This window comes from Octopus bimaculoides, chromosome 12 (genome assembly GCF_001194135.2).
Source record: "Octopus bimaculoides isolate UCB-OBI-ISO-001 chromosome 12, ASM119413v2, whole genome shotgun sequence".
NCBI lineage: Eukaryota > Metazoa > Mollusca > Cephalopoda > Octopoda > Octopodidae > Octopus > Octopus bimaculoides.
In genome coordinates, this window is record NC_068992.1 from 55,844,414 (window position 1) to 55,857,029 (window position 12,616).

Consider the following 12,616-nt stretch of genomic DNA (forward strand, 5'->3'; position numbering starts at 1 on the left):
TAAAGAAATATTTATTTACCGTTACTTTAATAAATGCCATACCACGACGGGTAGGTTAGTGTAATAGTATAATACAGTTCGTAAAGCATGCAAGGTAAAGAGTTAATTTCGGCTTGTATATGTGTGTACAAGAGATATGGTAATGTTACAGAGAAAAGAAAGTGAGCTAGTGAAAATTATAGAGTAGAGGGAGTTGTGTCTCATAGTTGGTTGGTTGTAACCTTCTTTCTCCCTCTGGTCGTTTGTCTTTAGTGGCTGTCTGCTTCTGACCATGACTCTAGATGTCCGTTCACTAATTGAGCTGTCACTAGTTGCTTCGCTCTGTTGTCACCAAGTGACTACTGCCGTTTTGCTTGGGGTCTCTTGGTTTTATAACTATCTAGAAGGATAGATATATTATTGAGAACAATAGATTTAGTTGGTGGTCTTATTATCTCTATTCTAGCTTTTAGTGGAGTAGAAGAGGTTAGAAAGGGTCAAGTGGTGAAGACATTGTTTCGGCCTAGCTAAAGGCATCTGGAAAATATTAAACTGTTGTGAGAGAAAAATTATTGTTCCACCGTGGGAAAAGTTCTGTTGCAGTGTTAATTTAAATTTGGCTATGGTGGATCGAATCCACTTCATGCATGCAAGATCCACTGCATATGCTTAGCGGTATTTTGTCCGAAGTTAACTTTGCCTTTGATCTTTCAGGGGTCGATAAACTAAGTACCAGTCGAGCACTGGGGTCGATTTAATCGACTTAGCCCATCCCTCGAACCTGTTGCCTTGTGCCAAAAATTGACACTTATATTAAATGTTTATACCGTATGACAAAATTAAATCTATCTTTATTCCATTTTATACAAAGACTTAAATGGCGCGTCCGAATCTATGCGTGAAAATATTCCTTTCTGCTATAGGAAGGCCTGAAATTTTGGGGGAAGGGGAAAGTCGATTACAGCTGGTACTTATTTTATAGACCCCGAAAGGATGAAAGGTAAAGTCGGCCTGGGCGGGATTTGAACTCAGAACGTACAAACGGACGAAATGTCGCTAAGCATTTTGCGGCATTTTTTATTGACTAAGATATTCTTTTCTACTCTAGGCACAAGGCCCGAAATTTTGGGGGAGTGGACTAATCGATTAGATCGACTCCATTACGCAACTGGTACTTAATTTATCGACCCTGAAAGGATGAAAGGCAAAGTCGACCTCGACGGAATTTGAACTCAGAACGTAAAGACAGACAAAATACTGCTAAGTATTTCGCCCGGCGTGCTAACGTTTCTGCCAACTCGCCGCCTTATTATTAACCAAGATATTGACTACTCTGGTATAATGGTTTCCATCAGCGAATAAACACGAGGTGGATGACAAATATAAAAAAAAAATAGATTTGGTTAGAATGCTTTTTATCACAGATCTGTTCAATCAGAGATAATCAGGGGGTTCAACAACAACAGTAACAATATGATAAAATTAAATATGTCTAACGGCCGTCACTGAAAGTAAATATTTCAATGGCGGAAATCCAATTGGACACACAGCAAAGGTAGTATATAGCGGGGATATATACAGTCAGAAAACAAGAAATGTAAAGCAGAAATCAAAAGAATGAACGAGCTAGAAAATGATTTGACAAAATGCCGAACATGTTAATACAAAGAAACATTAATATAGAAAACGGACAAACATTAAAGTGTTATGGTCCATTCTGTTTTATGGAGTTGAAATGTGGACATTAGCGAAACTATCGTCAAATAGATTATGAGCGTTTGAGATTCGGATATGTAGAGGACCTTTTAGAATATCATGATCAGAGGATAAAAATCAATCATGAAGTATCTTTTACTTGTTTTCAGTCGTGAGACTACGGTCATGCTGGAGCACCACCTTGAAGAATTTTTAGTCGAGTGAATCGAGCCCAGTACGCATATACTTTTTTTTTTAGACTTGGTACTTATTTTGCTGAACCGTTAAGTTACGGGAGCATAAAGATACGCAATCACCGGTTGTCAAGCGGTGGTGGGGACAAACACAGACGCAAAGATACACACACACACAATATATATATAAGCCTTGAGTGGATTTGCTAGACGGAAACTGAAAGAAGCCCGTCGTATATATATATATATATATATATATATATATATATAGAGAGAGAGAGAGAGAGAGAGAGAGAGAGAGATGTATATGTTTGTGTGTTTGTTTACCCACCATCGCTTGACAACCGATGTTAGTGTGTTTACGTCCCCGTAACTTAGCGGTTCAGCATAAGTGACCGATAGAATGAGTACTAGGCTTACAATGAATAAGTCCTGTGGTCGATTCATTCGACTAAAGGTGATGCTCCAGCATGGCTGCAGTCAAATGACTGGAACAAGTAAAAGAATAAAAGTACACACACACACACATACACATGTTATTTTATATATCGCTGGTGAGAAATGAGTCCCTGCGATCTCTAGCAGTCGGGCATCTATCACTGACAATACCAAGGAAGGTCGAAATCACGTGATCTGGTAGTCTCGGCGCTGGAGATGGCGGGAGTTATCACCCTGCTAGCGATATAAACAAGAGTGTATTTTCCACCAAAAGCCAATATGAGTCTCTCTCATGGTAACTACCGCAGTATAGTCTGTCTAAACAGGACATCCACGTTGAAGTGGGGATAAATATTATCTTTCTATATTAACACTGCCTCTGTCGCTGATATATATTTTTGACATATTCAGCAGTTATGTCTTAATGCTAGTTAGTCAATGTAAGTTACGAAGTTAATCTGGTCCTGTGTTGAACAATGCCTTATCTATTCAGCTATTTACTTCTCTATGCACCAAGAATATATGAATATTTTAATGATCTATAACATGTGTGTGGGGGGGGGGGTTAATTCAGTGATCTGCTTGTTCTCAGTTCTAATCCCGCAGAGAATGAACGACTTTGTTTTCCGATTGATGTAGTTAGAAACATTTACAACTACGTTTCACAAATTTGTCTTTCATGTTCTTGTGATAAGAAACATGGCCGCCATTGTAGTCCCCACACTCTTAAAATTCTCTGTCTTCGTGTTTATATAAAAAGACAAATTATTGAAAGATTTAGAATGTCATTCGATCAAAGTAATTCTAAATATTACTCCAAGGACATTCTACCAAACTTCTATTTAATATTATTTCATATATGACTGAAACAATTTTACCAATTACAAAGATAATGCGAAAACTAGCTGTTCTGTCCTTTTTTTTTTCTTTCTGATAATAATATGGAAGTTATTTGTCGGAGAAAATGCGACATCTGACCTCTCTCTCTCTCTCTCCCCTGGTTATTTCTAACACAAATATCTCGTTATTTTGTAGAACTCGAATTTGTCTATCTCCTTTGTATATCAACAGAACAGCGAATAAATTTTAATTCTTGGTAGCAGGATAGGCAGAGCTGTAGTTTAAATATTTTAATATATATGTTACGTGTAAATCGGTGAGCTGGCAGAACAGTTAGCAGGTCGGTCATAATGCTTAGCGGCATTTCATCGTTCTTAATTCAAATTCCGCTAATGTCGATTTTTTTTTAATCTCTCATCTTTCCGGGTCTATAAAATAAGTACCATTTGAGCACTTGAGGTCGATGTAATCGATTTACACCTCTCCATAGCTGCTCAGCCTTATGCCAAAATTTGAACTACACCAACTTCTCTACGTACACACCACCAGCAACGCTCGCACAGGTTCTATCTCCACACTGTTTGTGAAATGCTTCACCATGGTTAACAGCAAATACAACCTGTGAGAACTCCTGTAACAAGTAACCTGCAGCAGCATTGAAGCCACGACTTCTTGTACGACATGTGCCTCTCCCCGGCTCTGCATTGCCGCCTCAACGTCTTGATACAGCATTTCAACTACTGTGTACCTTGACTACGAACTGGTATTTATCATCCTTGTGTCTGGACATTCTTCTAACGTCATATTATAGACTCTTTCTATGCTCTGAACTTATTGCACACGCATACACCTATGTTTTACACATACATTTTATATTCATGCGGGTTTGTCTATTATTATGTTTATATGTCGCACATACAGACACGCATGTTAACATATAAATAGAATCTTCTCTTAAACCTTCTACCGGTTGTGTCTCTCGTTTCCTTCTGGCACTGATACTCATTTAACCTTTTTCCTTCCATGAATTATGTATGGAATTGTGAAGCACCCAGCAAGTGCAAACCACATTTTCCTATAAGGGTCTAGATTTGCGATACTATCCTTTAATTTCGTATCGTAGATGGGCAGATTCCTAAAGATTCTGCTCGCGCATTCACAGCAAGCAAAACACAGGTCCAGACTTTAGATCGTGTTGGTGTATTTTTACCCACGCCGATGTTTACACACGGCCAGTTATACGTCGCTATGAGTAGAGCAATGGACTCCAGTAATTTGAAAATTAATGTCCACCAAACAGAAAATATCATCTACAAAGAAGTTTTGTAATCATATTGATATTATCGAAAAGAATATGATTCATAATTTAAATAAGGAAATTTGTGAACTTTGAATGTATAAGGGTGAATTAAATTGCTCACAAGCGTAAAATAGTGTAAAAAGTATATCTAAATGACATTTCTTTCTTAATACTTTTTTATGTAGTGGTCGAAGGAAGCTCTGGCTTTCGTTAGGAGTGATCCACATAACTATTCATGATACGGAGGCTGGGAGCTTATTTTAGTTCGGGAGTGAATCATCATCACACGTCACTTAGTCACAAACACATGTCATATAGTTGTAATAGAATGCTGTATCACCAACAATAATGTGATTTCTCTAAGACATCACCCAGTAATCTATCAAGTCCATTAACACATTTCTCAATGCATACTGCTGTTATGACTTCTCTCCTTCATCTTATGCCTCCATCGTAGATCGGTAGATTTGCTAGTAAAAATAATGTCGTTTGACACGATGGGTGTTCGAGTGTAACGGTTTTAATAAGCTTTAATTTATGAACAAATAGGTAACAAAATCAAAGTTTTTAACATATGTAACGAATAGCTTCTTAGATTTTAAGCCAGGATTCGAAACCGATTCTACATTTTTTACATAACTTCCTTTCCTTTTGTTCTCGGCTTTTGCACTAAAAAATTTATGACTCTACTGTCATACTTAGTAAAGTTCTGCTGTTTAAGTTAATATTCTTGCATTAAATACAGTTCGAGGAAAATAAACCCATTACTCTCCATTGTTCTCTGATCTACAGCTTTCTTTATATAAATACAGTAACCAAGTTCAGTTCTTTCTTTCGGCACCGACGGCGAGGGACTACACAGCTTTTGCCCTCTCTGGACTCTCTTATTCTTTTTGTCTCTCCTTTTCCCACTGGTCTTCTAGCAGTCACTCACACATGAAGTTAACTACCTACAGAATGGATAAAGGACCGGCAAATAATTTGTGTTTAACAACAGCTCTAAAAAGTTTTATCTTACATTGTAACGATGAAAATAACGAGCCATTTCAATCAACAATATTTTTCTTCCTCTCATTTATTTTGCTACTTATAAATCGTTACACATAATTGCTTTTAACGAAGTCACAGGGGAGAGATTTTATGTGGGGGCGAAATGATTATTCGATTAAATCGATTCCCATCCCTTAACCTGTACTTTATTTTATTGACTACAAAAGGCTGAATGCCGAAGTTGACATTGGAGAGATTTGGGACTTAGAACGTAAAGAGCTGGAATGTTATTGCATAACATATCACATAACATAATGAATGTTATTGCATAACATTTTATCCGATGTTGCAACGATTCTGCCAGATTACCACCCATTTTTTAATAGCGGGTGGGGCAAAATGGATAGCTTCTGACTTTATATTTTCTTTCTACTTGTTTGAAACAATTGTTATTGAAAGTATTGCATCATCGTTTTGTACCGTTGCATCATCACTGAGAGTGAAAAATTGATCAACATAGTTGTTGTTGAAGCTGAGAAAGTGTGGAACATAGTCAGGTGACAGATACTTTGTTTACAAAAAATTTTTCTTCAACTTTGACCCGATTGTAATTCAGGTAACAATATCTGGATAATTTTAAGTGTTCAGCAATCAATATTTATTTCTCTTTTGGATTCCAAGGCAATTCCCCCCCCCACACACACACACTAATGTATAATTTGATAATTTTCAAAAAATGTCGTCTAAAGTGAAGCAAAATGAATAATGACTAATTTCGATATTTTCTCTTTAACTGCATGGTGCATAAATATATCAGGAAGATGGCCACTCCAGCAGATCGGGAAGAAGCTATTGAGAATATTTTACGTTGATTTTTTAGATTTAGTCAAGTTTCGTCATGTGCTATTTTTCCAAGATCATCTTTCATTTGACCCAGGCATTTTTAGTTTTTGTAGCATTTCTGATTTTTTTTTTATGTCAAAGGATGGATATTGATGTGTATGAGTCTTTTTCAGATGTAATTCTCGAAAACTGAAGAGGCAGATTTACCTTACTTTGTCTTACTCGTTATGCCCCACCTAAATTTCTCTTCTGCATGCTCGAAGAGAACGGAGATAATTTTTTTTAAATACAGTTCTGAATATTTTATAACGATTTTAATGAATTTACGAGATTATAGAGAAATTCATTTACTGAGCTGATATAGTTCTTGTAAGGTAGTGAACATTTGCCATTTTTTTTTCTTAAAGTCAAAAATGCAGTAAATATTATTTATTGTTCTTTGGGCGGCGAGCTGGCTGAATCGTTAGCACGCCGGGCGAAATGCTCAGCGGTGTTTCGTCTGCTGTTACGTTCTGAGTTCAAATTCCGCTGAGGTCGTCTTTGCCCTTCATCCTTTCGGGATCGATAAAATTAGTACCAGTTACGCACTGAGGTCGATGTAATCGGCTTAATACCTTTATCCCTTCTCCCAAATTTGAGGCCTTGCGCTTCCACTAGAAAAGATTATTCATTGTGCTTGGCGACATGCTGGTGGAATCGTTAACACACCAGGCAAAATGCTTTGCGGCATTTCGTCTGTCTTTACGTTCTAAGTGCAAATTCCACCGAGGTTAACTTTGCCTTTCATACTTCCGGGATCGATAAAATAAATACCAGTTGTGCCCCGAACTTGCTGACCTTGTGTCAAAATTTGAAATCAATATTATTCGTTGCGCCCCACTCTCTAAAATAAAACAAGTTTCAGTGTTAAACTTTCAATAACTTTGACTCTGGAAGGAAATCGAAAACAAATCGAAATGTTTTATGCATCGTAATAGGAATAAGATCAATTTATAAATCGTGGAATTTCCATAGGTCTTTCTAGTTATCTAATAATTATGAAAGCACAGTTATTGATATGAAGAAGATGGCATGGTAGATGTAGCAGCCTCCACATTAAATTATCATATGTGTCTCTACATTCTGAGTTCGATTCCTTCTTGGATGAAGTTTGCTTTCTGTTTCTCCAACGTCAATAAAATTAGTATGAATAATGTACTGGATTCAGTCAAGTGTGTCTTTCCATTTAAAATGTGTGTCAACGAAGAGAGATCAATATCTAGCCATACGTTCGATTTTGAGTGTGTTTGTGTATTAGAATATTCGATATTTATAGTATTGTATACGTACTTATTAACATGTTGCTTTCGATCGGTACGAAACTAGAGTAATGATACTGAAGTTCTAAATCATATATCAGTGGTTCTTAAGCAGCAAGCTTATGTTCATAGATCGCTTAGCTTTTGTGATACGTCTACAGTGTCAATGAATTTGGTTTTGTGCTAGTCTCCCTGCTTTCTCTTCAGCTTTCACGGCAGGTAAAGATAAATGTCTTGCGTATGACATAAAACCGCATCTGGTGGTGGGGCTCCAGTCCGAGAGTTCTGGAGTTGTGAGGAGTGGGGACTCACCCCTTAATTATTATTACTCTCAGATCCGTTCTGACCAGGAACGGTCGCACTTGCCAGGGTCCCGTCTATGGGTTAAATAGATTTGTGTAAGAGTAGATTGAGCTCCTTAGCTGCGATGATAGCAATCAATCTAGGAAAAGGAAAACTCCAAAATTAATAGCCACTTCCAATATGTTCTAAGAGTATGGCTAATAAAACTAAAATGGCTAATAAAACTAAAATGGCTAATAAAACTAAAATGGCTAATAAAACTAAAATGGCTAATAAAACTAAAATGGCTAATAAAACTAAAATGAGGTGTGTCTAATAACATAGATTCTATATGAAGGCAACTACCTCATGTTAGTGTACATTCTGCTGCAGGTGGATATAGGAGGGAATGATGAAACATAAATACATAGTCAGCCGACAGTGTGAGCCTTCCCTCCCTAGTCCCTTAATTAAATTTCATGGTTATTCCATTAATGAGCTTAAATATCTACCGAAAAACGGAATTATTTTCTGCAAATCACTTTGCCTCAATAAACTTGACATAGCTCAACAAAAATAGTTTCAAACATGACATTCTTCAACCAAAGATCGATCGGTATAAAAAACTGCTTTTCGCAGTTAAGGGTAATGGAATTTTGAGTGGCTATATTTGGTTTCTGCTGTAAAAGAGCTATAAACAATTTCTAAGTAGTACCTCATCTTGGTGATGCGCGATAACTAGAGTTCTTGCTGTCTCTGGCTAAACTTATCAAAGACTCGACGGTGGTCTGCCAGCAGAGATGTGACATGTAGATCACCGGTGTGATAGTTAGGGGTCTATTGATGAGCACTAAGATGGGACATTCGTGCTCATCAGCAGACCCATAACCAACGGTCAAATAATCTCATTGCCTTGTGAGTGATGGAGATAGTAAAAAAGCTAGGTGGAACACATCCTGATAGACCTATAGAAAGAGAGTCTCGTTGGCGATTAGATATGTCTATTTGGCAATGTTTTTTTTTTCTGGCAAATCTTACAACCAAACGAGTACAGTTTTGACTCTCCTCTAAACTACACTGGTGAGGTCGAGAGAGAAGTCTTGAGATATAGGCAACCCAAGACCCCTCGTAGAACTACCCACGTTCTTCTTTATGTTCGTTCCTCTTTCTTTTTCTCGGCGTTTCTTTTTCCTTCTCTTTGACCCTTTCCTTTCTCACTACAGACACTTAACTATATCTTTGAGGATCTAGGCACAACACGATAAGCAGTCTTAAATTGTGCAGAGAAGAGGTACCATGGGTTGTCTATCGGTAGTGTGAGCCACTGTCTCTCCACTGATCAACAACCACCTATCTTCACGTAGGCGGCTCCAGCTAGTTATGTATTAATCCTCCACTGTCTGGCTACTTCTTTAGATGTAAGAGATTTAAGTGTTTTGTATTTGACAAATAGATTCAAAAATAACGCATCAAACAATATTTGGAAAATTCCAAAGACGTTTCTAGCGTTTCGTATAGCAAACTAAAATATGAGAGCTAAGACATCAGGATTGGCCGATGATCTGAAACTAATCGATAATAGACGCAATCATCTGTTATTGATGCTGATCTCGCAAGATAAAATGTGGACATTACCAAAAGGTATTAGTAGTCGACAAGGCAGTATATTTTCTTCTAGAAATGAAAGAGAAGAGATGACAGACAAGAACAAGACGTCGGGTTTGCAGTAAAGACATCTTTCTTACCAATGACAGACATACTTACTGTGGTACTCGAATGACTGCTAAATCGCCATCTGAATTCCAACATCGTTCCAGTAAGCCTTGTTACTACCTGTAACTCCACACTTAACTCTAGTGTGAAAGCGCATGACCTGTTTTATAATGAGAGGGAAAGGGAGAGTTTAGTCCTCTATCGCAATTACTAGACTTCAATCATCTCTTTTGTCGAATTTTCTGTTTTATTCCATTGGGGCTCGAAACGAGTATGTTTTTCTTTATGCACTATTCTGGGATGACTTTTTATTTGTGTTGCGATGTTCGAATCCCGGAGGTGATGTTAAAATTGTTTTCAATGTGTGTGCGTGTGCGTGTGTGCATGCGCGTGTGCGTGCGCGTGTGTGCGCGTGTGTGCGCGTGTGTGCGCGTGTGTGCGCGTGTGCGCGTGTGTGCGCGTGTGCGCGTGTGTGCGCGTGTGTATACACACACACACACACACACATACATATATACACACAAACATATATACATATACATAAATATACCACACAACACACACACACATATAAGATGGTCTTTAGAAAAGTTGCAAAATGAATTTAGAGAAGAAATGTGACGCTTATAGTTTGCTTGTTCTTTGGAGCCGAAGAATAGAAGGCGTTTTTTCGCTTTTGCAATTTGCTCTTTATGAAATGCCTGAAAGTCTTCTTTGGAATAAGAAAATAGATTCCATCATTGAACAGTACCGGAAAGGTTTAGACATGGAAAGGCAAAAAAAATAATAATGACTCATTGATACTGATTTATAGAATGGAAGGAAATTGAAAAGAAATCTTTAAGAAATAGACGAGTAGTAGCGATAGATATCTAATTTCAAATTGCATCAGAAAAACGAAAATAGTGAAAAGTTCCCCACGGAATTCACCATAGTATAAAACGTTTAGCAACTGAAAGCCTTCTATGATTGCGTGGTCACAGAATCCTTTAGATAAGAAATGAAAACATTTTTTGATATTTCGAAAGGTTATTAAGAGGATTGTATATAATACAAAGCGTAGGCGCGGGTGTGGTTATAGGTACAACGTGGTTGTGTATAGGCTTCCAAAAAATAAGTTCTGGGGTCGATCTGTTCGACTAAAGGCGGTATTCCAGCATGGCCGCAATCAAAATGACTGAAATAAATAAAAGAATATATATATATATATATATATATATATATATATATATAAGAACTAGGGTCGATTTGTTTGACTAAAACCCTTCAAAGCGGTACTACAGCATGGCCGCAGTCCAATGAGTAAAACAAGTAAAAGATAACACCTATATAAAACATAAAACAACTATTCATACTAACAATATGAAAATGAGTAAACGCTTATTGAAATAAAAGCATTCTAATTATTATAGACCTTCAAAGAAATGTCGTTTTCATCTATATTTGTGGTTATCTGTATGAATAATCTTGTACTTTATTCTTAAAATTGTACTTGTCGATCTTTTGACGAGACAAACGCATCGACAATATTATTAAAATTTGTGTTTTCAGTTTCCTCACGTTCAATGCTGAAGAAGTCTAAGGTCAACAGGCTTTCTTGACAGGGTTAACGTTTTATTGACAAACATTGACCCTTTCGTGTAAGAACTCCCCCAATAATGTAGAAAAGAACCCAGGAAGAATATTATATTAATCTCATTTGGTGCGGAAACCGATGGCTTCTACTTTTTGCAAGAAATCGCTACATAACATTCATAATGCCAAATATTTTGGCCTCGTGTTTGATTCTATTGCAGATCAAAAACATTACGAGCAAATGACAGAAAGTGTTCGTTATGATGATATTGATTTTTAGAAGAAAAGAATTATGAAAGGGTCTTTCTTGGATTTATTCAATTAAAGCGAAAGTATGCCGAAAACACGGTGAAAGTAATTCAGGAACAACTTGTAAAAGACAAATGTTGTTAGAAGCCTGTTGATCTCCATACCATGGCAATGCTGCAATAATGGCTTTATAAAAGAAGTATTCAACAGAAGATAAATGAAATATAGAAAAAAACATTGAACAGATATTGTCCTGTTAACTGTGATAATCGTCCTCTCAATTTGATCGGAATGCATACTTCTAAGAAGTATTGATGGTGATGTTTACGGTACAATTCAGACACTTTATTCATTCGTTTCCTGCTCATCTATCCGTTAGTAAAAGCGAAAAAGATGTCATACCAATAGTTTTCAAAGCTGAATCTGAAATTCAATGAAGTTCTAAAACAGAAAATGTGAAGTCAGCTCATGAATGTTTTTGATATTTCCGTTGAATTTTTGTAAACCATAGTTAATTATCAGAACTGCAATGCTGATACAAGAAATGGTGCGAGGAAAGTAATGAATCAAATTTGAATTGTTTGGTTTTGCTTTGATTTTTTATAATAAAATATTCATTTAGATTGGCCCTCTTCAAATAAATCCAAGATCATACCGTAAGCTCTCTTAATGGTGCTTAGGATTTAAAGGCTCTTCAAGATTATTTTTTAAACATCGAGCATTATTTGCAAGTTAATCACTGTAAGCTCAGCTGAAACTGTGTGATGAAAGGGATACTCAAGTAGAAAATGAGTCAGAAAGAAGAAGCAACTGCTTGTCTTTGACATTTTACTTGTTTCAGTCATTAGACTGCGGCCGTGCTGGAGCACCGCCTTGAAGAATTTTTGTCGAACAAATCGACTCCAGCACTTTTTTATAAACCTGGTACTTAGTCTATCGGTCTTTTTGTCGAAGCGCCAAGTTACGGTAGCGTAAACATACCAACACCAGTTGTCAAGCGGTGATGAGAACAAATAGGCACAAAGACACACACACAGAAACACACACACACACATACACACACACACACACACACACACACACACACACACACACAAACACACACACACACACACATTTACATATATATTATAAATAAGGGCAAAAAGAAAAAAATTTCTTTGCCAATATACTGAAAAATAGACGCTAAGTCGTCTAACCACATAAAATATTTTCACTTA

The 12,616-nt window shown here is 36.9% G+C and overlaps 1 long non-coding RNA gene across 1 annotated transcript in view; it reads right to left on the minus strand.

The window, feature by feature from the left end:
* Positions 1-4,969: 4,969 nt before the first annotated feature.
* LOC106870135 (uncharacterized) overlaps positions 4,970-12,616 on the minus strand; it is a 20,031-nt gene continuing 12,384 nt past the window's right edge. The window contains exons 2-3 of the long non-coding RNA XR_001409489.1: positions 9,624-9,732; positions 4,970-5,396 (exon numbers count right to left, since the gene is read on the minus strand). This is a non-coding gene — a long non-coding RNA (uncharacterized LOC106870135). The remainder of the gene's footprint in view (positions 5,397-9,623; positions 9,733-12,616) is intronic.